At 38.3% G+C, this 9,105-nt stretch overlaps 1 non-coding gene across 1 annotated transcript; it reads left to right on the forward strand.

The window, feature by feature from the left end:
- Positions 1-3,075: 3,075 nt before the first annotated feature.
- TRNAS-AGA (transfer RNA serine (anticodon AGA)) lies at positions 3,076-3,157 on the forward strand. The gene has a single exon. It is a non-coding gene; the product is annotated as a tRNA-Ser (tRNA).
- The last annotated feature ends 5,948 nt before the right edge of the window (positions 3,158-9,105 follow it).

A 9,105-nucleotide genomic window follows, 5' to 3' on the forward strand; every position in this document is an offset into this window, starting at 1 on the left:
TGTTTTAACATGATGATAAGAGCAATCATTATAAAGTGGATGTCATAGGTTTAAGGGTGCGGCTTCTGTCTAGTGTCCTATGACACTGGACCCACTGCAATCATGACACATGTTCGAAAATGGACACGTGTCATGTCCCAACGGGTCTAGTGCACTGGAGGCACTGGACAAAAGCCGCACCCTAGGTTTAAATTTTACCATATCAATCAAAATAAATAAATAACCCTAAGGATTACCATAAAACTTCGCCCCCAAAATCAACAACACAAAAGAACTAAAGAGGACACGTTTCAATTTCTTTTATGTTTCCATGTTTATTTCTACTAATTACAGATCCATGCAATATGTGGGAATAAATAATTATTTTGTAATTGTAATATAATGTATAATTTTTTCTCTAAGTTGAAGATAATTTTTTCTCCCTAAAACAAATAAACAATGTCTATTCGGTCTAATTAGGTCTACTTCAGTCTCATTCGATCCAATTTGGTCCACTTGCTCAGTTTTGGTCCTCTTCAATCCATTTTAGACTAATTGAGCCTTAATTTATTCTTTTTATAAGTTGCCTTTTTAAGTTTAGCTCAAAAATTCATTTTGTTTTCTTAACTTTTGGGTAGAAAAGTATGAAATTTTATTATATTTGAGCTAAACTCTTTAGTTTTAAGTAAAACAATACAAATAAAATAGACATTAAAAATTAGAAATATGAGCCCTAAAATGCAATAAAAAGAATAAATATTTGAAGGTCCCATTCGGTCCATTCTATCCTCTTTGGTCCATTCCGTTCTGTCCACTTCAGTTCTATTTGGTCCACATTGGTCCTATTCCTTCCATTCTGTCTACTTCAGTCCCATTAAATCCTTTTTGGTCCACATTGTGCACTTTGTTCTATTCGGTCCTTTTTAGTCCATTTCGGTCCACGTTATTCCCATTTGATCCTACTCTGTCCATTTGGTCCATTTCATATGTGTCCACTTCATGTCTACATTTTGTTGGTGCTAGTTGTAGAACACTTCTGCTATCATTTTCTTCCAGTCTATATAGTATCCCTATTTTCTTAATTAATACTTACTAAATTGTGAATTGTTGGATTCCAGACCTCATTGTTGATATCAAACAGTTTACAGAGTTTTATGTGCTGAGATTTTCTTTTTATTCTTTTTTTTTTTATAGAACTTGGATTTGAATCCTTCTTCCCAGATTAATATAAGTAAAAAGAGAAAACAAAATAATTATAATGCCACATCATCACTTAAGTAATAGAATCATAAAACATTGGATAAGATAGAAAAATGCATAAAAGTTGTATTTAACGCTAGTAAATTCCAACTTATATGATGTGCCGTTGTGTTAGAACTCTTTTCCCTCTTCCTTGTATGTGTGTTTTTGTTTCTCAACAGCAACAAAAAAACCTAGATAGTAAATTCGAATTTAACCTTTTTTTTAAGAGGTTAAATTCAATAAGGACGCAGTGTAAAACTTTTATTTTATACCTCCAATTTCAATATGTCACATCATTATTTCACAATAAAATTACAAGTAATTAAATAGGGTATGCCACACAGTCACACACAATCAATCCTCACTTATACCTATCAGAAAATCAAAACTTAGCAACGCAAACTCAAATGAGTCAAATCCAGACAGTCTTCTATGGCCTTTGCTCCAACCAGCAGCAGCCCATCCAACCATCTTCATCAACGGCGAGTTCTTGGGTCATATCAATTCCATCATGGCCTGACAAGAACGCAAAAGTCAAATCTAAGATTAGAAAGCTTCATTGATACCAATTTCCATGCAAATGCAACACACTCTGACCATCCTACCAAGAACCCTTTAATCCCATACCTCTTGTGAAGAATTGAAAATAATTTTTTGTGAAACAAACCCAATAACAAACATTCACACAATAGCCTGACTTTACCACCCTTTATTGACCCTCATGGCCATGATGGTCTCAATGAGACCCAAGAACTCGCCGTCGATGAAGATGGCCGGATGGGCTGCTGCTGGTTGGAGTAAAGGCTGTAGAAGACTCTGCATTTGAGTTTGTGTTGCTAAGGCCATCTGGCGTATTGAGATTGAATTTAGTCTCTTTTTTTTACTCACATTTTTGTGTATGTGAAAAACATGTGAAAAACAGTTCTAATTAGTTCAACTGATAAAGTCTCTCGTTATTAAATAAGAGATATGAAATTTAAATTCTATATTTCTATTAATTCCAAAAATTAATTGGTGTTTTAGCTTGATAATCAAACAATTATTATAAAGTGGATATCATAAGTTTAAATTCTACCATATCTATCTAAATAAACAAATAAGCCTAAGGACTACCACAAAACTTGGTCACCAAAATCAATAACACGACTTTCTAAAAAAAAATATCAACAACACGAAAGAACTAAGAAGGCATTTTTCAATTTCTTTTATGTTCTCGTATTTCTTTCTATTCTTTGCTCAATTTGTTCTAAAAATTCCTCTCGCCTTTGTTTTTCCACACAAATGCATGGTAGATCCATTATAGCACCTCTTATTATCATCCCTATGTAATGCTTGGAATGTATTTTTTAATATGTATATTTATATACTATGTATTTTAATTTATAAGGAAGAATCCTTTAAAGATGGTTCCAAACTATTGCTTGGAGATTTTGAATGTATGAATCTCATGAGGTCTTAGAATCACTGGGTCAATCTTTTGAGGGGGTTTTTTTTTAAAGGTCAATTAAGGCAAGGTATATTTGCATATTTCTTCTCTCTAAATTATTCCTTTGGATGCAGGATTTTTTTTCCCGAATTAATTTGTTGGTAAAATATATGAGGGTTGCTAGCTACACCACAAAATACATTAGAAGGAAGCAATAAGACCCATTTGAAAAATAAAAATACATTATGCCATTTTCAATAACAATGACAAAGTAAAACAAATATGCAAGTAGGTTCTTTTAACACTTGTAGATCCTAAGTTGTTTTTGTTAAATGATCTATTAATATTTAATGTAGCAAAACCTATGTAATCTTATGCTGCCTAAATACTATACATTACAAATAACTTAACACCTCTACCTCCATCTGGTGGGCGTGCCGGAGTGGTTATCGGGCATGACTAGAAATCATGTGGGCTCTGCCCGCGCAGGTTCGAATCCTGCCGCTCACGCTTTTTGTAATCTCTTTTTTAAAAAAATAATTTTTTGTAAAAGAATATAGTAGCATCATTGGATAAGATGTTATACTTCTGAGTTACATATGCTTCACTTGATTTTCACTTGATTATTTTGATAACATAATGAACTCAGTTCATAATATTCTTCTTCTCAAAAAAAAAAAAAAATGTACATAATATTCTTTTGCAATCAGTTCTTTTTCTTTCACTGTTTTTCAGTACCACATTATGGCTTTTGCATGTAGATGTAGAAGTGCATCATATAAGTATGTGCTAAAAATGTGATTAGACTTTGATTTACTTGAGATAGAAACTTAAACAGACCGTGTAGTAAAAGGACAACTGTCACACCCCAAACTTAAAAGGGTCCAAAGCATGAGAAATATATCTCAAAAATACTTGTAAATTTTTCCTTTTTGACAATTCAATCTAAACAATTCATTCCAAATACCAACATTAAGAATTTTCATAATAATTTCATTAAAAATTACTCCCACAGTAAATCAGAGCTATTAGAAACTTTTCTCACACTCTTTTTTCCACAAGAATTTAACATTCTTCTGAGTTAACTCTATTAAAGGAGTTGCAATGCTGGAAAATCCATTTATAAATCTTCTATAATAACTAGCAAGGTCCAACAAACTCAAAAAGGGAAACCCCAATTATTTGGGCAACTCGTCTCTATGGATATACATCTACTTCGGAACCATATGGAGTTATGGACCATCAATATTTTTAAAGACATTTCCTAGCGTGCAATGCAAAGTTCTTGTTGTCATTATCCAAGCTACTATGGACCTGTTCTAGAACTGTGAAGTATTTAGTTGGGAAACATTAGAATGTTGCATAGCAATTGAGGTTTTATACGTATTGTTCGGTCCAGTCCAATCTATTCGGTCCATTAGGCCAGTCCAGTCCATTAGGTCATTTCAATCCAATCTAGTCTATTTTTTGTGAAATCTAGGATCGGGACCAAACCCAGATTTTATAAAATTTAGAACTGCCAGTCCACTAAGAGTTTTTCAACGAGTTGTTTATGCAGATTAATAAAATAAAACTAGCACGTGATCGCTCGTACTCAAAATCGTTTCTATTTTTTGGATAAAATTTAATAATTTATATTAATTTTAATTTTAATATTTGGTACAAATGCATAACACTCATCGCACCTCTAAGTTTTTTTTGTAATTGAAAAATGTAGGGTCCGTTTGGATACAGCTTATTGCTGAAAACTGAAAACTGAAAACTGAAAACTGAAAATACTGTACTAAAATAATTTTTAAATGTGTGAATAGTGCCGTGAGTCCCATTTTTAATTTTAAAAAATCTGAAAAGTGAAGTTTGTGGGTCCCGTGAACAGTACACGGGACCCACAAATGTGCTGAAAAGTTAGCAAAAGCGGGCTACTGTTCATGCACAGTGCATGAACAGTAGCCGCTGTCCCCCCTGACCCGTGCATCAGCAGAAGAAAAAAAAAAAAAAAAAAAAACGCAGAAATTTTTCATCAAAACGCAAACGCCAAGTTATCCAAACACACGCGTAGTAATCTCAAATTATAATTGATGCAAATTATTAAATTTTACCCAAAAAAAATTTAAAATTTTTAATGTGGGTTTCTAAAATAAAATAAAATAAACTTTTTAACGTGGGTTAAAAAAAAGAGAAATATTTTCAGCCAATTAAAAATATAAAGAAAGAGAAAAGTTTAAACGTAAAGTTTGTTTCTAAATAAGTGGATTAGTAGGAGAGTAATCCTATTTTGTAGGCAATGTTTTAGTAGGAGTTATAGATGTATTTTTACTTTGTTGTCTTTTAGTTCTGTCTCTACTTAAACTTAGGGAAATAATGGTATTTTGAACAAAAAAAATCCGGTCCAAACAAGAGAAGCCTCTTAGATAATAGTTTAGATAAAAAGGTAAAAATGCAAAGTGCACCATCTAAGTTTGATCAAAATTCATTTCAGTCCTCAAATTTTATTTTTGTTCAATTGAATTTTCTAAGTTTCAAGTTTATTCAATTAAGGTCTTTCCGTCAACTTCCATTAATTTTTTCAATAATTAATTGGATTTTTTAATTAAAAATTTTTGAAAAAAATAAATAAATATTTGGACACTTAGCGGCAACATTTAAGGAAATTTTATGGAGATATCTTAATTGAATGAAGTTTCTTATAAATTAAAAATTAAATTAAATGAACTTAAAATTCAAAGAACTCAATTGAATAAAAGTAAAATTAAATTACTAAATAAATTTTGGTCAAATTTAGAGTATAAAATTTCTATTTTTACCAAGTAATTAAACTTATAAATAATAATAATAATAATAATAATAATAATAATAATAATAATAATAATTTACATGGTACTTGTAGGTGCACAATTGCACCTGAACCCAAGAACAACTACGGGCTCAGGCCCAATGAGCCTTCAACAATATAAATTTCTAGAGTGTGGGCTTGAAACCCAGGTTAGAAGTATTGAGGATTTGATAACAATTCCAAAGCTAAAAACACTTATTAACAACAAACAATTATTGCAAATAAACCTCCTCGGACGTAAGCCGAGAATTCCTTTTCTATTATTTCTCTTTTCTTTCTTTTTTCTGTTCCCAAAAGAAGATCTCCCTCTATTGTTCTAAATTCCCCTTTAAATACTTCTCTTTCTGATACTTTTCCCACGTGTTGTTCTCACCCCCTTCCCCCTAGATATTTTTCTCCTTAGTGCCTCTGGATAGTGACCAGAAGTTTCCTTTCCACTGTTCAGGGGTCACTTCCCCATTAATGCGGCTAGGGAGGTAGGTGCAGAGTCTTTAATGTGGAAGTGGAAGCCTTTATCTTTGGTATTTCTCAAATATCGGTGCTTCTAGGACATTCAAGGATTCACCCCTTTTAACCATTGGTATTCACCGAGTCGTCCCTTAACCTTTATAATGAAGTCCCTGGTTCTCCCATATCCGTCCGAGGAGCAAATCACCCCTCGGATGAATCCTCGGATCCTCGGCGTATGGGCCGACCCGTAGTACTAACAAAATCTTAACCTAGGAGCAGGTCGGCCCTCCTTAGCATGGCCCAAAGGCCCATATACCCACCGGGGTCGTTTCACTCCCCACAATAGCCCCTCAAAACTCTAATTTTCAACATCCGAGGAGAAAAATAGGGTTTTGATCCGATGAGAACTAACTCTGCATACTTTTGTGAATGATTGCACGTGTGGAAATCGTTTCGCGTTCCAGAAGACGCCACTTGGCGGTTTTATTTTAAAAAACGCGCGCATTTATTACTATAAGTTACACCTTGTCCCCCACGTTCAACGGTGAGATGGGCATCCAACGGTCCTCGTTATTTCACGAAAATTTGGGCGAGACAAATATAATTTCGAGGCCACTTTCCGCACACCATGACGCTTCGGGAACCTGCGCCTTCATTTAATTCATCAGGGACTAATCCCATCAAAACATCAGTAAACATACTTTACCCGCAGAAAACTGTGAAAATTTGCACAACTTGAGATTCGTAAGTTTTTTATTCTTCTTTTCTTAACCTTTTCTCCTCGGATCTTGTCCTCGACTATCCTTGTAGACATTTTCCCTTTTAGATTTTAGTCTTTCGTCCCTCTCTGATGGGAAAATTTAAGTGTCTAGTTGATACCGCCGTTGGAATGGAAGGCTTCAGAGCCAAGTATCACATTCCCGGCGATGTAGGTTTAAAATATTGCCCCGCGGAAGCCGTGGTCGGCTCTAGAAAGGCTGGAGAGGTTATCATCCCAATGGTAGCCTTTGTAGAGGGTGGGATGACTCTCCCAATGAAGCCTGTAACTAGGGAGTACCTCCGCAACCACCGGTTGTGTCCCGATCAGTGCACCTCAAACGTTTTTAGAGTTTTGGGTAGCGTCGATGCTCTGAACGAGCAAATGGGTCTAAACCTCACTTGTCACGATGTCGTCTTTCTGTACGAGTGCCATAAACTCACCAATGTAGGTTACTACATTAAATCCCGCTCCAGCGTCGTTAGGCTAATCTCTTGTCTGCCCAAATCCAACAAAGGCATGAAGGATGACTACCTGATCGTCTCTGGGAACTGGCACGACGGCCTCCACTGCCCAGTTGAGTGGGGAGATCCAGGTGCGACACCTTAGGATTAACCTCCCCACCGCACAACTTCCTCTAACACTCACAAAAATGCGTATTCACATGTATTCATGTTTATTTAAGTTTATTATATGTTGTGTGAATCTGACCATGTTCGTTTGCTTTGATGTCTTTCTTTGCAGATAAGCAACACGTGCGCCCACGCTTGAGCCACTGCAACGTTGCAGATCTAAACCGAGTACTGCGCTCTGAGGTGTTTGTCAGCGAGGACCTACAACTTAGGGCTGCTCATCTGATTCTGGGGTACGATCCCATTTCTTCGGACTTCCAGGAGATAGAAAATGCCATAGTCGCGGGTGACCGAAGGCGAAAGAGGATAAACGTAGCCCGGCCCCACTTTTTGGACGACCACGATCTCCCTGACGCACCTCATACCGTTTTGTACACACAGCCCATAGCGGCGATCCCCCTCACCGTGCACTCTCAGGGCATTGCTGTCCCAGAGGAGCGAGTGTCCTCTTCAAACACTTTGGACGAGGAGATAGAACACTTCCAGCTCGAGGACTCTCCACGACCTCGCGGAAACCCATTTGTTATCCTCCGACGAGGAGGAAGAAGAAGTCGAGGCCTCTAGGATCGCGGGTCTAGTGATAGCGCGTCCAGATGACAGTTCAATCGAAGAAGAAATGGACAAGCTCAAGGATCTCATGACCGATAGAGGTGCCCGAGTGGCAAAGAAAGGAGCAAAAGGGGCCCAAGCTCCCCCTGCTTTGCCACCACCCCCTCCTCCAGCCGAGACAAAACCTCCCACAGATGATTCTAAGAAGAAGAGAAAGGTGGACGCCGAGGGGGCTGGTGGGGAGAAAGCAAAGAAACTAAAACAGCAACCGCCGCTGGCCCAACAACAGAAGCCGGACAAAGGCAAAGGGCGCGCCCACTCAGTTGAGAGTAGGGAGATCAGGGAAGTGGCCGAGGTGCGACGAGCACCAGCCACCTGGTCTCCTGACTTGAGGCTGGATGGCGCCCCTATTCCCTGCCACTCCAGCATCAGGGCAGTCTAACAAGGCCACGCCCACCATCTAGCCGAGGTGTTGGAGCGTCCTCTTCTGTTGCCCAAGGATATGGAATCCTTGGAGAAGATGGGCCAGCCGCAGCTGTTCCTCTCACTGAAAAGGGGTTTAGCTCTGGTAAGTTCCACCTCGCACTTATATTCTGTATTTATTTATAAACACTTTACTGTATTGACCTTCCTAACATTTTTGCAGTCCATCCAAGAGGTTTTTGCGGCCGAGAAGTTCGTGGAGGATTCTCGAAAGCGCGCTGGGATGGAGCAGGAGTTAAGACAAGAGGCAGAAAGGTCTCTGGACCAGGCCCTGGCAGAGAAAGGGAAGCTCACTTCACAGCTGGCCGACCTGAAAAGAGAGAGAGACGGTGACAAGGTCAGCTTGAAGACGATGGGGAGTCAAGTGGAGGGGCAGCGTAAGCTCCTCCATCAAAAGGATGACGAGCTTGCCCAAGTTCAACAGGCACGCTCCGACTTGGAAAAGGAGCTTACACGGGCGAAAGAGGAAGCTCACGCCCACAAGCACGCCCTAGAGGCCGCGAAAAAGGCCAGTTATCAGGAGGGGGTTATCAAAACGCAAGAGGAGCTGACAGAGACTTTTGCGGCCTTGTGCCGTGAGTACTGTCAGCAGGTTTAGGGGGAGGCCATGAATGCAGCAGGGGTTCCTCAAGTTTCCGAACTGAGGAAGCCCGAGAACATTTGGCTTCCCCTAGACATACAGGAAATTGAAGACCCTCCTGTTCCTGTCACTCCTGCTCTTCCTCCTGTGGTGCAAGAGCTTGCTCCTACTCCT

The sequence above is a fragment of the Castanea sativa genome, chromosome 9 (assembly GCF_040712315.1).
Source record: "Castanea sativa cultivar Marrone di Chiusa Pesio chromosome 9, ASM4071231v1".
Lineage (NCBI taxonomy): Eukaryota > Viridiplantae > Streptophyta > Magnoliopsida > Fagales > Fagaceae > Castanea > Castanea sativa.